The sequence below is a fragment of the Anomaloglossus baeobatrachus genome, chromosome 4, assembly GCF_048569485.1.
Source record: "Anomaloglossus baeobatrachus isolate aAnoBae1 chromosome 4, aAnoBae1.hap1, whole genome shotgun sequence".
In the NCBI taxonomy this organism is placed as follows: domain Eukaryota; kingdom Metazoa; phylum Chordata; class Amphibia; order Anura; family Aromobatidae; genus Anomaloglossus; species Anomaloglossus baeobatrachus.
Window position 1 is genome coordinate 647,489,085 of NC_134356.1, and position 17,056 is coordinate 647,506,140.

The 17,056-nt window shown below is 40.7% G+C and overlaps 5 non-coding genes across 5 annotated transcripts; all 5 read left to right on the forward strand.

Moving 5' to 3' along the window:
* Positions 1–6,941: 6,941 nt before the first annotated feature.
* TRNAE-CUC (transfer RNA glutamic acid (anticodon CUC)) lies at positions 6,942–7,013 on the forward strand. The gene has a single exon. It is a non-coding gene; the product is annotated as a tRNA-Glu (tRNA).
* An 863-nt stretch (positions 7,014–7,876) lies between these two features.
* TRNAE-CUC (transfer RNA glutamic acid (anticodon CUC)) lies at positions 7,877–7,948 on the forward strand. The gene has a single exon. It is a non-coding gene; the product is annotated as a tRNA-Glu (tRNA).
* Positions 7,949–8,804: 856 nt separating this feature from the next.
* Positions 8,805–8,876, forward strand: TRNAE-CUC (transfer RNA glutamic acid (anticodon CUC)). Its single transcript has one exon. It is a non-coding gene; the product is annotated as a tRNA-Glu (tRNA).
* A 3,661-nt stretch (positions 8,877–12,537) lies between these two features.
* TRNAE-CUC (transfer RNA glutamic acid (anticodon CUC)) lies at positions 12,538–12,609 on the forward strand. The gene has a single exon. It is a non-coding gene; the product is annotated as a tRNA-Glu (tRNA).
* A 2,754-nt stretch (positions 12,610–15,363) lies between these two features.
* Positions 15,364–15,435, forward strand: TRNAE-CUC (transfer RNA glutamic acid (anticodon CUC)). The gene has a single exon. It is a non-coding gene; the product is annotated as a tRNA-Glu (tRNA).
* The last annotated feature ends 1,621 nt before the right edge of the window (positions 15,436–17,056 follow it).

The window sequence follows — 17,056 nt, forward strand, 5'->3', positions numbered from 1 at the left end:
ACGGACGCAATAATAACCTAACACAGGTTTTAGGAGCAAAAATTAAGAACTCTGACACTATCAGCCACTGCTGACTGACGTGTATTATACACTACACTTGTGCGTTATATAATAGTTTGGTAAACGCACACCAGTGCACCTGTACGCTGCCACCAACAGGCACACACGTGCGGTTTTAAAAACCAAGCACGGACGCAATAATAACCTAACACAGGTTTTAGGAGCAAAAATTAAGAACTCTGACACTATCAGCCACTGCTGACTGACGTGTATTATACACTACACTTGTGCGTTATATAATAGTTTGGTAAACGCACACCAGTGCACCTGTACGCTGCCACCAACAGGCACACACGTGCGGTTTTAAAAACCAAGCACGGACGCAATAATAACCTAACACAGGTTTTAGGAGCAAAAATTAAGAACTCTGACACTATCAGCCACTGCTGACTGACGTGTATTATACACTACACTTGTGCGTTATATAATAGTTTGGTAAACGCACACCAGTGCACCTGTACGCTGCCACCAACAGGCACACACGTGCGGTTTTAAAAACCAAGCACGGACGCAATAATAACCTAACACAGGTTTTAGGAGCAAAAATTAAGAACTCTGACACTATCAGCCACTGCTGACTGACGTGTATTATACACTACACTTGTGCGTTATATAATAGTTTGGTAAACGCACACCAGTGCACCTGTACGCTGCCACCAACAGGCACACACGTGCGGTTTTAAAAACCAAGCACGGACGCAATAATAACCTAACACAGGTTTTAGGAGCAAAAATTAAGAACTCTGACACTATCAGCCACTGCTGACTGACGTGTATTATACACTACACTTGTGCGTTATATAATAGTTTGGTAAACGCACACCAGTGCACCTGTACGCTGCCACCAACAGGCACACACGTGCGGTTTTAAAAACCAAGCACGGACGCAATAATAACCTAACACAGGTTTTAGGAGCAAAAATTAAGAACTCTGACACTATCAGCCACTGCTGACTGACGTGTATTATACACTACACTTGTGCGTTATATAATAGTTTGGTAAACGCACACCAGTGCACCTGTACGCTGCCACCAACAGGCACACACGTGCGGTTTTAAAAACCAAGCACGGACGCAATAATAACCTACTAACAGGTTTTTTTGGGGAGCGACAATTACAGTACAGACAAGTCAGACACTATCTGGACTGTTTTACACTGTGTACACCAGCCCCAGATATGAAGGCTGGTATACGGTCACCACTACCCTGCCTGCCTGCCTGCCTGTATACTGCTACAATAGTCCTGACAAGGACTCTTTTGGTCACTAGCCTGTATTCAGACCTGGCTATACCCTGCCTGTATATAGCAACAATAGTCCTGAGAAGGACTCTGCTACTGTACGCCGACCTGGCTATACCCTGCCTGCCTGTATACAACTAGAATAGTCCTGAGAAGGACTTTTGGTCACACTGTTTGCAGCCCTGCAACTGAAAAAGCTATAAAGGGCCGCAAAGCTTTCCCTGAATCAGCGACACTCTCCCTACACTCACTGTCAGAATAGCTGTGAGCAGAGCACAGCGCGCCGGCCGATATAAAGGCTCGGTGACGCTGTGCAGGCCGGCCAATCACTGCAATTCCACAACTAACAGGGCTGTGGCATTGCAGTGGTCTGCCAGCCAATCCCTGCATGAGGGCTGGCTCTCAAAAGAGCGCCAACATGCAGAAATGAAGACCACGAGTAAAGCACGAGTATCGCGAGATTACTCGGTCCCCGCCGAGCAGCCCGAGTACAGTGATACTCGTGCGAGTACCGAGTAGTGACAAGCATGCTCGCTCATCACTAGTATTGATCAGTTCTGGATCTCGCAAGACTTACTGAGTGGTACGCAAGATTGTGTGATAGAGAATATGGTGATCTCTGATCATAGTCCGGTGAGATTGGGCATTAGAGAGAAATTCAGGAGAGGTACAGATATCATATGGAGATTCCCATCGTTCCTTCTCAGGCAAGATAATTTCCATAAGGTGCTACAGGAGTGGTGGGGAGAATTCGCAGAGGACAATAAGGAACATAGAGAGTCCCCAGTGATATTTTGGGAAACGGCAAAAGCGGTCCTAAGGGGCCGTCTGGTGGGGTACGCAGCCATGATCAAACGGAAAACCAATGAGAATTATAATTTCCATAGTGAAGCAGTACGGGTAGCATATACAAATTATGTGACAAATAGATCTCCCATGACAAAAGGCAGATGGCTGGAGGCAAAAGAGGGATTTGACGAATGGGCCAAAAAAAAGGAACAACTATTCTGGTCGCACAAGGAGGTTGACTTACATAGGTTTGGCAACAAGGCGGGAAGGATGTTGGACAATCTGGCAAGGGGCAGCAGAAAGATGACAGTGATCTCTAAACTGAAAACAAAGGGGGGAGAGGTGACTACGGATCCTAAGGACATTAATAAACTGTTGGGAGATTACTATAGAAAACTATATGGGTCACGGAATAACGACATGACTGATGAGGCAGAGTGGCTAAGACAAGCCCAAATGCCTAGCTTGACGGAGGAAGATTTGAGTGCCTTAAACGCAGATATCACAGTAGAGGAGGTGACGAGAACAATTGGGGAGCTTAACACCAACAAGGCACCGGGACCTGACGGTTTCAATAGTGAATTCTATAAGGCTCTGAAGGATCTGATCTCGCCGGATCTAACCTCAGTCTTTAATGCTTTCCTGGGAGGGGCGGAAATACCCAAAAATTCCAACATAGCATATATTAAATTACTCCCCAAGGGAACCAAGGACCTGGATGATCCCTCTAGATATAGACCTATATCGCTCATAAATCAGGATTTAAAAATCATGTCCAAGATCATGGCTAATAGACTGGCCGAGATCTTACCTAGGATCATTACGAATCACCAGGTGGGGTTTATTAAGGGGAGAAATGCCGTTACCAATATCCGAAAGACAATTCTAGTGGTAGACGCGGTTAGACTGGGTCTCACTGAGGGAGGGGCTAGACCTGCCCTAGTTACACTTGACGCAGAAAAAGCGTTTGATAATGTAAATTGGGGGTGGTTAGACAGGGTAATGGAGGCCATAGGGATTGTAGGCAAGATGAGACTTTACATTAGAAACCTTTATGCCAACTCGGGAGCTAGGGTACACACTCCGGGCTTTCTATCAGACGTGTTCCCTTTGATGAAGGGAACAAGACAGGGCTGCCCATTATCTCCTCTTTTATTCAACCTGGCAATCGAGCCGTTGTCAAGAATACTACAGGGACAAAATAGCTTTAAAGGAATCAAGATAAGGGGTTCAGAAGTAAAGACAGCGCTTTTTGCTGATGACATCATACTTTATATGGGGGACCCCGGTGCGGATTTGCCACAGACTCTTGCCTTGATTGAAAAATTTGGCTCATTCTCCGGTTTCAAACTGAACAAAAAAAAATGCGAGATCATGTTCCTAAAGGGGCATCATGGGACAATGGGGGGACAAATAAGGGATGGCTGTCTATGTGGAATTCCTATAGCACAATCTTCAATTAAATACCTGGGAGTGCATATAGGAAGATCGGTGGAAACAATCTATAACTTGAATTATGGACCGCTAATCAGGAAAATTATAGTTCAATTAAAGGGATGGAAAGGTCTGCCACTTCCATTACTGGCAAGATGCCACCTGATAAAAATGATGAGCTTTCCTAGGCTGCTGTATCCCTTCCAGACAATCCCGCTATTGCTAAAACTAAAGGATGTGAATAAGCTCAACTCCGCGTATACAGAATTTCTGTGGAGGGGAAGGAAACCCAGAATAAAGCTGCGTACGCTGATGAAGTCAGCAGAGGAGGGAGGTCTAAACTTTCCAGATGTCCAAGGGTATAATCTTGTATGTATCATGAGGCATGTAATTGATTGGGTGAGAGGAACGAGTAGGCACTCAGATCATGCGATGGAAACTAAATATGCGTCACCGTGGGATCTGACGTCCATTCTGCACTCCCCACTATCCAGGGTTGAAGGGAACATAAGGAACTCAATTATATTCCGAGACACCATGCTAACATGGAAGTCGGTAAGGAAAAAACTGGGGCTCTCATGGAAAGTGTCCAAGTACTTGAACCCCTGGGCATTCCCAAATTTTCCCCTGGGACGAGAAAACAAGCTATTTACTAGATGGAAAGAGAGGGGAGTCAGGAGAATGATAGATGTTATGAATGTGGAGGACAGGAGGTGGATGACAGGTCGGGAAGTGTTGGATAAGTACAACCTTAATAGCTCACATGTCATCCAGTATGAACAATAGAAACATGGAATAATAGGAGACCTGGGTGTGGTTGGAAGAGAGCTGAACAGAAGTTCGATTGATGAGTTACTGGAATGTGATGTAACAAGTATAAATGTCTCTAAAATATATCGATCGCTAAGGGGGGTGCTTATCTCACGGGAGGATAGTCGGACTTTAAAAGCGTGGGGGAAACAATTGGGAAGGGAAGAAGTGGTGGATGATATACTGAGAGGATGGGTACAAGTGCGGAAACATATTACCAATGAGAGATGGAGAGACACTCAATTCAGAATTCTACATAGGGCCATTATAGGTTTCAACATACCAGGTAGGGATAGGTGGTGTCCTAAGTGTCAAAAAGAAAAAACGGATATGCTGCATGGGCTATGGGAATGTGAGACAATCGCTAGGTTCTGGAACCAAGTCAGACTATTTGCCCAGTCAACATGGGGAATTTTCAGCAAACTAGACTTAATGGTGTGGATTTTCCACTCCTTTGAGGGAGGAGTAGGAGGAGGACCGAGCACGCAGGAAAAGAGGAAATACGCAATAACGCATGACATAGCCATGATAGCTAAGCGTTGCATCTTAAAACACTGGATTCAAAGGGAGGGCCCATCCATAAAGGAGGTTGTGGGCGAATTACACAACCTTCTGAAGTGGGAAAAACTAGAAGCGGAGAGGGATAAAGATGGGTTGACAGCCGAGTTTTTTGTGAGATGGAGACATTTTATTGAAAGCCAATTCACACAGGGAGAAATAATTAACCTGATGGCACCTTTTGTTCACTCGGAGTGGTATATCCTGAGCGATATCCAGGACAGCCTGGGTAAACTGAGAATCACCTAGGAGGGGGCTTTGGCGGGAGGGGGAGACAAGACGGTTGGGAATACCAAGACACGCTAGCAAAATTGAAATCATTCAGGGACGACACAGAGATTTAACGAATTGTATTGCATATGTTATATTATATTTCATTACCTCTGTTTTGGTTTAATGATACTGTATACTATCTTAAATCGAACAGCAACATGGAACTCCAAATTGGGGTATCACCCACCTCTATGTCACATTTTGTCAGACGAATGTTCTTTTTTTGCAATGATACTTGTCATGTTTTTACAAATTTGAAAAATCAATAAAAAACGTTTTGGAAAAGAACCCTATATGTTTTCTGCAACTATGTGGAATATCCCATATTAATTAGCAAGCAGTTTTCTTAGTTTACTGGTTCAATTCCTGATAGGGGAGTGCCACTTTTTTCTGCAATAGTTCCTGCATTCAAAGGTTGACACATACCTTGCAGACAAAGTTAGTTTAGATTAAAATTGCTCTTTGCAGCGAAAAATGCTGACCACAAGAGCTTTTAGCCATTCATTCCATTCTTTTGCACAAAAAGCCATTTGAGCTCATATCGGAAATCATTCTCACCTTCAACTTCCAAATACTTGGTGTCAAGAGACTCAAACCCCTCAACATATTATTGTTGATTTTTGGTACTCAGTGGAAACAAATGTGGCTCTCTAGACAAGATGGAGACAAAATCTCCAAAGAAAAGGGCCACATGTGAGGATCACAATCATGACCTTAAGAGTTTGAGATTGACGCGCCACCTATTGTGCTAACAAGGAAAGCTTCTGTTGCAAACGTGCAGAAGTTGCTTACTTAAAGAAATAAAGTTCTTTTTTTCCACATCATCGACTACACAGCACAACATTTCCCATATGGTCTAGCGGTTAGGATTCCTGGTTCTCACCCAGGCGGCCTGGGTTCGACTCCCGGTATGGGAATGCAACTTTTTCTGTGCTTGTTTCGACATTCAAAGGCCGACGCAATTGTTTGGCCATTGTGGCCTGTCATTTGACCTAAAATTTCCTTACTTATCCATAGAATATTGGAACTGAATGGTAAAGTTTCTAGGCTCTCCTGCCAAAAATAATGAGTAAACTACATACCGTCTGAGGAAAAAACTTACAATCTTCAGTATATTGAATTGACTTGTTAACTCCAGCTCAAATGAGGCAGGATTCAACTACTAAAATGAAAAACAGCTTTTTAGTGAAGGCAACACTCTTTTTTTTTTTTTTTAAAACCCTATATGTTTTCTGCAACTCTGTGGAATATCCCATATTAATTAGCAAGCAGTTTTCTTAGTTTACTGGTTCAATTCCTGATAGGGGACTGCCACTTTTTTCTGCAATAGTTCCTGCATTCAAAGGTTGACACATACCTTGCAGACAAAGTTAGTTTAGATTAAAATTGCTCTTTGCAGCGAAAAATGCTGACCACAAGAGCTTTTAGCCATTCATTCCATTCTTTTGCACAAAAAGCCATTTGAGCTCATATCGGAAATCAGTCTTACCTTCAACTTCCAAATACTTGGTGTCAAGAGACTCAAACCCCTCAACATATTATTGTTGATTTTTGGTACTCAGTGGAAACAAATGTGGCTCTCTAGACAAGATGGAGACAAAATCTCCAAAGAAAAGGGCCACATGTGAGGATCACAATCATGACCTTAAGAGTTTGAGATTGACGCGCCACCTATTGTGCTAACAAGGAAAGCTTCTGTTGCAAACGTGCAGAAGTTGCTTACTTAAAGAAATAAAGTTCTTTTTTTCCACATCATCGACTACACAGCACAACATTTCCCATATGGTCTAGCGGTTAGGATTCCTGGTTCTCACCCAGGCGGCCCGGGTTCGACTCCCGGTATGGGAATGCAAATTTTTCTGTGCTTGTTTCGACATTCAAAGGCCGACGCAATTGTTTGGCCATTGTGGCCTGTCATTTGACCTAAAATTTCCTTACTTATCCATAGAATATTGGAACTGAATGGTAAAGTTTCTAGGCTCTCCTGCCAAAGATAATGAGTAAACTACATACCGTCTGAGGAAAAAACTTACAATCTTCAGTATATTGAATTGACCTGTTAACTCCAGCTCAAATGAGGCAGGATTCAACTACTAAAATGAAAAACAGCTTTTTAGTGAAGGCAACACTCTTTTTTTTTTTTTTTTTTTAAAACCCTATATGTTTTCTGCAACTCTGTGGAATATCCCATATTAATTAGCAAGCAGTTTTCTTAGTTTACTGGTTCAATTCCTGATAGGGGACTGCCACTTTTTTCTGCAATAGTTCCTGCATTCAAAGGTCGACACATACCTTGCAGACAAAGTTAGTTTAGATTAAAATTGCTCTTTGCAGCGAAAAATGCTGACCACAAGAGCTTTTAGCTATTCATTCCATTCTGTTGCACAAAAAGCCATTTGAGCTCATATCGGAAATCATTCTTACCTTCGACTTCCAAATTCTTGGTGTCAAGAGACTCAAACCCCTCGATATATTATTGTTGATTTTTGGTACTCAGTGGAAACAAATGTGGCTCTCTAGACAAGATGGAGACAAAATCTCCAAAGAAAAGTGCCACATGTGAGGATCACAATCATGACCTTAAGAGTTTGAGATTGACGCGCCACCTATTGTGCTAACAAGGAAAGCTTCTGTTGCAAACGTGCAGAAGTTGCTTACTCAAAGAAATAAAGTTCTTTTTTTCCACATCATCGACTACACAGCACAACATTTCCCATATGGTCTAGCGGTTAGGATTCCTGGTTCTCACCCAGGCGGCCCGGGTTCGACTCCCGGTATGGGAATGCAACTTTTTCTGTGCTTGTTTCGACATTCAAAGGCCGACGCAATTGGTTGGCCATTGTGGCCTGTCATTTGACCTAAAATTTCCTTACTTATCCATAGAATATTGGAACTGAATGGTAAAGTTTCTAGGCTCTCCTGCGAAAGATAATGAGTAAACTACATACCATCTGAGGAAAAAACTTACAATCTTCAGTATATTGAATTGACCTGTTAACTCCAGCTCAAATGAGGCAGGATTCAACTACTAAAATGAAAAACAGCTTTTTAGTGAAGGCAACACTCTTTTTTTTTTTTAAAACCCTATATGTTTTCTGCAACTCTGTGGAATATCCCATATTAATTAGCAAGCAGTTTTCTTAGTTTACTGGTTCAATTCCTGATAGGGGACTGCCACTTTTTTCTGCAATAGTTCCTGCATTCAAAGGTCGACACATACCTTGCAGACAAAGTTAGTTTAGATTAAAATTGCTCTTTGCAGCGAAAAATGCTGACCACAAGAGCTTTTAGCTATTCATTCCATTCTGTTGCACAAAAAGCCATTTGAGCTCATATCGGAAATCATTCTTACCTTCGACTTCCAAATTCTTGGTGTCAAGAGACTCAAACCCCTCAATATATTATTGTTGATTTTTGGTACTCAGTGGAAACAAATGTGGCTCTCTAGACAAGATGGAGACAAAATCTCCAAAGAAAAGTGCCACATGTGAGGATCACAATCATGACCTTAAGAGTTTGAGATTGACGCGCCACCTATTGTGCTAACAAGGAAAGCTTCTGTTGCAAACATGCAGAAGTTGCTTACTCAAAGAAATAAATTTCTTTTTTTCCACATCATCGACTACACAGCACAACATTTCCCATATGGTCTAGCGGTTAGGATTCCTGGTTCTCACCCAGGCGGCCCGGGTTCGACTCCCGGTATGGGAATGCAAATTTTTCTGTGCTTGTTTCGACATTCAAAGGCCGACGCAATTGGTTGGCCATTGTGGCTTTTCATTTGACCTAAAATTTCCTTACTTATCCATAGAATATTGGAACTGAATGGTAAAGTTTCTATGCTCTCCTGCGAAAGATAATGAGTAAACTACATACCGTCTGAGGAAAAAACTTACAATCTTCAGTATATTGAATTGACCTGTTAACTCCAGCTCAAATGAGGCAGGATTCAACTACTAAAATGAAAAACAGCTTTTTAGTGAAGGCAACACTCTTTTTTTTTCTTTTTTTTTTTTTTTTAAAACCCTATATGTTTTCTGCAACTCTGTGGAATATCCCATATTAATTAGCAAGCAGTTTTCTTAGTTTACTGGTTCAATTCCTGATAGGGGAGTGCCACTTTTTTCTGCAATAGTTCCTGCATTCAAAGGTCGACACATACCTTGCAGACAAAGTTAGTTTAGATTAAAATTGCTCTTTGCAGCGAAAAATGCTGACCACAAGAGCTTTTAGCCATTCATTCCATTCTTTTGCACAAAAAGCCATTTGAGCTCATATCGGAAATCATTCTTACCTTCAACTTCCAAATACTTGGTGTCAAGAGACTCAAACCCCTCAACATATTATTGTTGATTTTTGGTACTCAGTGGAAACAAATGTGGCTCTCTAGACAAGATGGAGACAAAATCTCCAAAGAAAAGTGCCACATGTGAGGATCACAATCATGACCTTAAGAGTTTGAGATTGACGCGCCACCTATTGTGCTAACAAGGAAAGCTTCTGTTGCAAACGTGCAGAAGTTGCTTACTCAAAGAAATAAAGTTCTTTTTTTCCACATCATCGACTACACAGCACAACATTTCCCATATGGTCTAGCGGTTAGGATTCCTGGTTCTCACCCAGGCGGCCTGGGTTCGACTCCCGGTATGGGAATGCAAATTTTTCTGTGCTTGTTTCGACATTCAAAGGCCGACGCAATTGGTTGGCCATTGTGGCCTGTCATTTGACCTAAAATTTCCTTACTTATCCATAGAATATTGGAACTGAATGGTAAAGTTTCTAGGCTCTCCTGCGAAAGATAATGAGTAAACTACATACCATCTGAGGAAAAAACTTACAATCTTCAGTATATTGAATTGACCTGTTAACTACAGCTCAAATGAGGCAGGATTCAACTACTAAAATGAAAAACAGCTTTTTAGTGAAGGCAACACTCTTTTTTTTTTTTTTAAAACCCTATATGTTTTCTGCAACTCTGTGGAATATCCCATATTAATTAGCAAGCAGTTTTCTTAGTTTACTGGTTCAATTCCTGATAGGGGACTGCCACTTTTTTCTGCAATAGTTCCTGCATTCAAAGGTCGACACATACCTTGCAGACAAAGTTAGTTTAGATTAAAATTGCTCTTTGCAGCGAAAAATGCTGACCACAAGAGCTTTTAGCCATTCATTCCATTCTTTTGCACAAAAAGCCATTTGAGCTCATATCGGAAATCATTCTTACCTTCAACTTCCAAATACTTGGTGTCAAGAGACTCAAACCCCTCAACATATTATTGTTGATTTTTGGTACTCAGTGGAAACAAATGTGGCTCTCTAGACAAGATGGAGACAAAATCTCCAAAGAAAAGGGCCACATGTGAGGATCACAATCATGACCTTAAGAGTTTGAGATTGACGCGCCACCTATTGTGCTAACAAGGAAAGCTTCTGTTGCAAACGTGCAGAAGTTGCTTACTTAAAGAAATAAAGTTCTTTTTTTCCACATCATCGACTACACAGCACAACATTTCCCATATGGTCTAGCGGTTAGGATTCCTGGTTCTCACCCAGGCGGCCCGGATTCGACTCCCGGTATGGGAATGCAAATTTTTCTGTGCTTGTTTCGACATTCAAAGGCCGACGCAATTGGTTGGCCATTGTGGCCTGTCATTTGACCTAAAATTTCCTTACTTATCCATAGAATATTGGAACTGAATGGTAAAGTTTCTAGGCTCTCCTGCGAAAGATAATGAGTAAACTACATACCATCTGAGGAAAAAACTTACAATCTTCAGTATATTGAATTGACCTGTTAACTCCAGCTCAAATGAGGCAGGATTCAACTACTAAAATGAAAAACAGCTTTTTAGTGAAGGCAACACTCTTTTTTTTTTTTTTTAAAACCCTATATGTTTTCTGCAACTCTGTGGAATATCCCATATTAATTAGCAAGCAGTTTTCTTAGTTTACTGGTTCAATTCCTGATAGGGGACTGCCACTTTTTTCTGCAATAGTTCCTGCATTCAAAGGTCGACACATACCTTGCAGACAAAGTTAGTTTAGATTAAAATTGCTCTTTGCAGCGAAAAATGCTGACCACAAGAGCTTTTAGCTATTCATTCCATTCTGTTGCACAAAAAGCCATTTGAGCTCATATCGGAAATCATTCTTACCTTCGACTTCCAAATTCTTGGTGTCAAGAGACTCAAACCCCTCGATATATTATTGTTGATTTTTGGTACTCAGTGGAAACAAATGTGGCTCTCTAGACAAGATGGAGACAAAATCTCCAAAGAAAAGTGCCACATGTGAGGATCACAATCATGACCTTAAGAGTTTGAGATTGACGCGCCACCTATTGTGCTAACAAGGAAAGCTTCTGTTGCAAACGTGCAGAAGTTGCTTACTCAAAGAAATAAAGTTCTTTTTTTCCACATCATCGACTACACAGCACAACATTTCCCATATGGTCTAGCGGTTAGGATTCCTGGTTCTCACCCAGGCGGCCTGGGTTCGACTCCCGGTATGGGAATGCAAATTTTTCTGTGCTTGTTTCGACATTCAAAGGCCGACGCAATTGGTTGGCCATTGTGGCCTGTCATTTGACCTAAAATTTCCTTACTTATCCATAGAATATTGGAACTGAATGGTAAAGTTTCTAGGCTCTCCTGCGAAAGATAATGAGTAAACTACATACCATCTGAGGAAAAAACTTACAATCTTCAGTATATTGAATTGACCTGTTAACTCCAGCTCAAATGAGGCAGGATTCAACTACTAAAATGAAAAACAGCTTTTTAGTGAAGGCAACACTCTTTTTTTTTTTTTTAAAACCCTATATGTTTTCTGCAACTCTGTGGAATATCCCATATTAATTAGCAAGCAGTTTTCTTAGTTTACTGGTTCAATTCCTGATAGGGGACTGCCACTTTTTTCTGCAATAGTTCCTGCATTCAAAGGTCGACACATACCTTGCAGACAAAGTTAGTTTAGATTAAAATTGCTCTTTGCAGCGAAAAATGCTGACCACAAGAGCTTTTAGCTATTCATTCCATTCTGTTGCACAAAAAGCCATTTGAGCTCATATCGGAAATCATTCTTACCTTCGACTTCCAAATTCTTGGTGTCAAGAGACTCAAACCCCTCGATATATTATTGTTGATTTTTGGTACTCAGTGGAAACAAATGTGGCTCTCTAGACAAGATGGAGACAAAATCTCCAAAGAAAAGTGCCACATGTGAGGATCACATTCATGACCTTAAGAGTTTGAGATTGACGCGCCACCTATTGTGCTAACAAGGAAATCTTCTGTTGCAAACATGCAGAAGTTGCTTACTCAAAGAAATAAATTTCTTTTTTTCCACATCATCGACTACACAGCACAACATTTCCCATATGGTCTAGCGGTTAGGATTCCTGGTTCTCACCCAGGCGGCCCGGGTTCGACTCCCGGTATGGGAATGCAAATTTTTCTGTGCTTGTTTCGACATTCAAAGGCTGACGCAATTGGTTGGCCATTGTGGCTTGTCATTTCACCTAAAATTTCCTTACTTATCCATAGAATATTGGAACTGAATGGTAAAGTTTCTAGGCTCTCCTGCGAAAGATAATGAGTAAACTACATACCGTCTGAGGAAAAAACTTACAATCTTCAGTATATTGAATTGACCTGTTAACTCCAGCTCAAATGAGGCAGGATTCAACTACTAAAATGAAAAACAGCTTTTTAGTGAAGGCAACACTCTTTTTTTTTCTTTTTTTTTTTTTTTTTAAAACCCTATATGTTTTCTGCAACTCTGTGGAATATCCCATATTAATTAGCAAGCAGTTTTCTTAGTTTACTGGTTCAATTCCTGATAGGGGAGTGCCACTTTTTTCTGCAATAGTTCCTGCATTCAAAGGTCGACACATACCTTGCAGACAAAGTTAGTTTAGATTAAAATTGCTCTTTGCAGCGAAAAATGCTGACCACAAGAGCTTTTAGCCATTCATTCCATTCTTTTGCACAAAAAGCCATTTGAGCTCATATCGGAAATCATTCTTACCTTCAACTTCCAAATACTTGGTGTCAAGAGACTCAAACCCCTCAACATATTATTGTTGATTTTTGGTACTCAGTGGAAACAAATGTGGCTCTCTAGACAAGATGGAGACAAAATCTCCAAAGAAAAGGGCCACATGTGAGGATCACAATCATGACCTTAAGAGTTTGAGATTGACGCGCCACCTATTGTGCTAACAAGGAAAGCTTCTGTTGCAAACGTGCAGAAGTTGCTTACTTAAAGAAATAAAGTTCTTTTTTTCCACATCATCGACTACACAGCACAACATTTCCCATATGGTCTAGCGGTTAGGATTCCTGGTTCTCACCCAGGCAGCCCGGGTTCGACTCCCGGTATGGGAATGCAAATTTTTCTGTGCTTGTTTCGACATTCAAAGGCCGACGCAATTGTTTGGCCATTGTGGCCTGTCATTTGACCTAAAATTTCCTTACTTATCCATAGAATATTGGAACTGAATGGTAAAGTTTCTAGGCTCTCCTGCCAAAGATAATGAGTAAACTACATACCGTCTGAGGAAAAAACTTACAATCTTCAGTATATTGAATTGACCTGTTAACTCCAGCTCAAATGAGGCAGGATTCAACTACTAAAATGAAAAACAGCTTTTTAGTGAAGGCAACACTCTTTTTTTTTTTTTTTTTTTTTTTTTAAAACCCTATATGTTTTCTGCAACTCTGTGGAATATCCCATATTAATTAGCAAGCAGTTTTCTTAGTTTACTGGTTCAATTCCTGATAGGGGACTGCCACTTTTTTCTGCAATAGTTCCTGCATTCAAAGGTCGACACATACCTTGCAGACAAAGTTAGTTTAGATTAAAATTGCTCTTTGCAGCGAAAAATGCTGACCACAAGAGCTTTTAGCTATTCATTCCATTCTGTTGCACAAAAAGCCATTTGAGCTCATATCGGAAATCATTCTTACCTTCGACTTCCAAATTCTTGGTGTCAAGAGACTCAAACCCCTCGATATATTATTGTTGATTTTTGGTACTCAGTGGAAACAAATGTGGCTCTCTAGACAAGATGGAGACAAAATCTCCAAAGAAAAGTGCCACATGTGAGGATCACAATCATGACCTTAAGAGTTTGAGATTGACGCGCCAACTATTGTGCTAACAAGGAAAGCTTCTGTTGCAAACGTGCAGAAGTTGCTTACTCAAAGAAATAAAGTTCTTTTTTTCCACATCATCGACTACACAGCACAACATTTCCCATATGGTCTAGCGGTTAAGATTCCTGGTTCTCACCCAGGCGGCCTGGGTTCGACTCCCGGTATGGGAATGCAAATTTTTCTGTGCTTGTTTCGACATTCAAAGGCCGACGCAATTGGTTGGCCATTGTGGCCTGTCATTTGACCTAAAATTTCCTTACTTATCCATAGAATATTGGAACTGAATGGTAAAGTTTCTAGGCTCTCCTGCCAAAGATAATGAGTAAACTACATACCGTCTGAGGAAAAAACTTACAATCTTCAGTATATTGAATTGACCTGTTAACTCCAGCTCAAATGAGGCAGGATTCAACTACTAAAATGAAAAACAGCTTTTTAGTGAAGGCAACACTCTTTTTTTTTCTTTTTTTTTTTTTTTTAAAACCCTATATGTTTTCTGCAACTCTGTGGAATATCCCATATTAATTAGCAAGCAGTTTTCTTAGTTTACTGGTTCAATTCCTGATAGGGGAGTGCCACTTTTTTCTGCAATAGTTCCTGCATTCAAAGGTCGACACATACCTTGCAGACAAAGTTAGTTTAGATTAAAATTGCTCTTTGCAGCGAAAAATGCTGACCACAAGAGCTTTTAGCCATTCATTCCATTCTTTTGCACAAAAAGCCATTTGAGCTCATATCGGAAATCATTCTTACCTTCAACTTCCAAATACTTGGTGTCAAGAGACTCAAACCCCTCAGCATATTATTGTTGATTTTTGGTACTCAATGGAAACAAATGTGGCTCTCTAGACAAGATGGAGACAAAATCTCCAAAGAAAAGGGCCACATGTGAGGATCACAATCATGACCTTAAGAGTTTGAGATTGACGCGCCACCTATTGTGCTAACAAGGAAAGCTTCTGTTGCAAACGTGCAGAAGTTGCTTACTTAAAGAAATAAAGTTCTTTTTTTCCACATCATCGACTACACAGCACAACATTTCCCATATGGTCTAGCGGTTAGGATTCCTGGTTCTCACCCAGGCGGCCCGGGTTCGACTCCCGGTATGGGAATGCAAATTTTTCTGTGCTTGTTTCGACATTCAAAGGCCGACGCAATTGTTTGGCCATTGTGGCCTGTCATTTGACCTAAAATTTCCTTACTTATCCATAGAATATTGGAACTGAATGGTAAAGTTTCTAGGCTCTCCTGCCAAAGATAATGAGTAAACTACATACCGTCTGAGGAAAAAACTTACAATCTTCAGTATATTGAATTGACCTGTTAACTCCAGCTCAAATGAGGCAGGATTCAACTACTAAAATGAAAAACAGCTTTTTAGTGAAGGCAACACTCTTTTTTTTTCTTTTTTTTTTTTTTTTTAAAACCCTATATGTTTTCTGCAACTCTGTGGAATATCCCATATTAATTAGCAAGCAGTTTTCTTAGTTTACTGGTTCAATTCCTGATAGGGGAGTGCCACTTTTTTCTGCAATAGTTCCTGCATTCAAAGGTCGACACATACCTTGCAGACAAAGTTAGTTTAGATTAAAATTGCTCTTTGCAGCGAAAAATGCTGACCACAAGAGCTTTTAGCCATTCATTCCATTCTTTTGCACAAAAAGCCATTTGAGCTCATATCGGAAATCATTCTTACCTTCAACTTCCAAATACTTGGTGTCAAGAGACTCAAACCCCTCAACATATTATTGTTGATTTTTGGTACTCAGTGGAAACAAATGTGGCTCTCTAGACAAGATGGAGACAAAATCTCCAAAGAAAAGGGCCACATGTGAGGATCACAATCATGACCTTAAGAGTTTGAGATTGACGCGCCAACTATTGTGCTAACAAGGAAAGCGTCTGTTGCAAACGTGCAGAAGTTGCTTACTCAAAGAAATAAAGTTCTTTTTTTCCACATCATCGACTACACAGCACAACATTTCCCATATGGTCTAGCGGTTAGGATTCCTGGTTCTCACCCAGGCGGCCTGGGTTCGACTCCCGGTATGGGAATGCAAATTTTTCTGTGCTTGTTTCGACATTCAAAGGCCGACGCAATTGGTTGGCCATTGTTGCCTGTCATTTGACCTAAAATTTCCTTACTTATCCATAGAATATTGGAACTGAATGGTAAAGTTTCTAGGCTCTCCTGCCTAAGATAATGAGTAAACTACATACCGTCTGAGGAAAAAACTTACAATCTTCAGTATATTGAATTGACCTGTTAACTCCAGCTCAAATGAGGCAGGATTCAACTACTAAAATGAAAAACAGCTTTTTAGTGAAGGCAACACTCTTTTTTTTTCTTTTTTTTTTTTTTTTTAAAAAACTATATGTTTTCTGCAACTCTGTGGAATATCCCATATTAATTAGCAAGCAGTTTTCTTAGTTTACTGGTTCAATTCCTGATAGGGGAGTGCCACTTTTTTCTGCAATAGTTCCTGCATTCAAAGGTCGACACATACCTTGCAGACAAAGTTAGTTTAGATTAAAATTGCTCTTTGCAGCGAAAAATGCTGACCACAAGAGCTTTTAGCTATTCATTCCATTCTGTTGCTCAAAAAGCCATTTGAGCTCATATCGGAAATCATTCTTACCTTCGACTTCCAAATTCTTGGTGTCAAGAGACTCAAACCCCTCGATATATTATTGTTGATTTTTGGTACTCAGTGGAAACAAATGTGGCTCTCT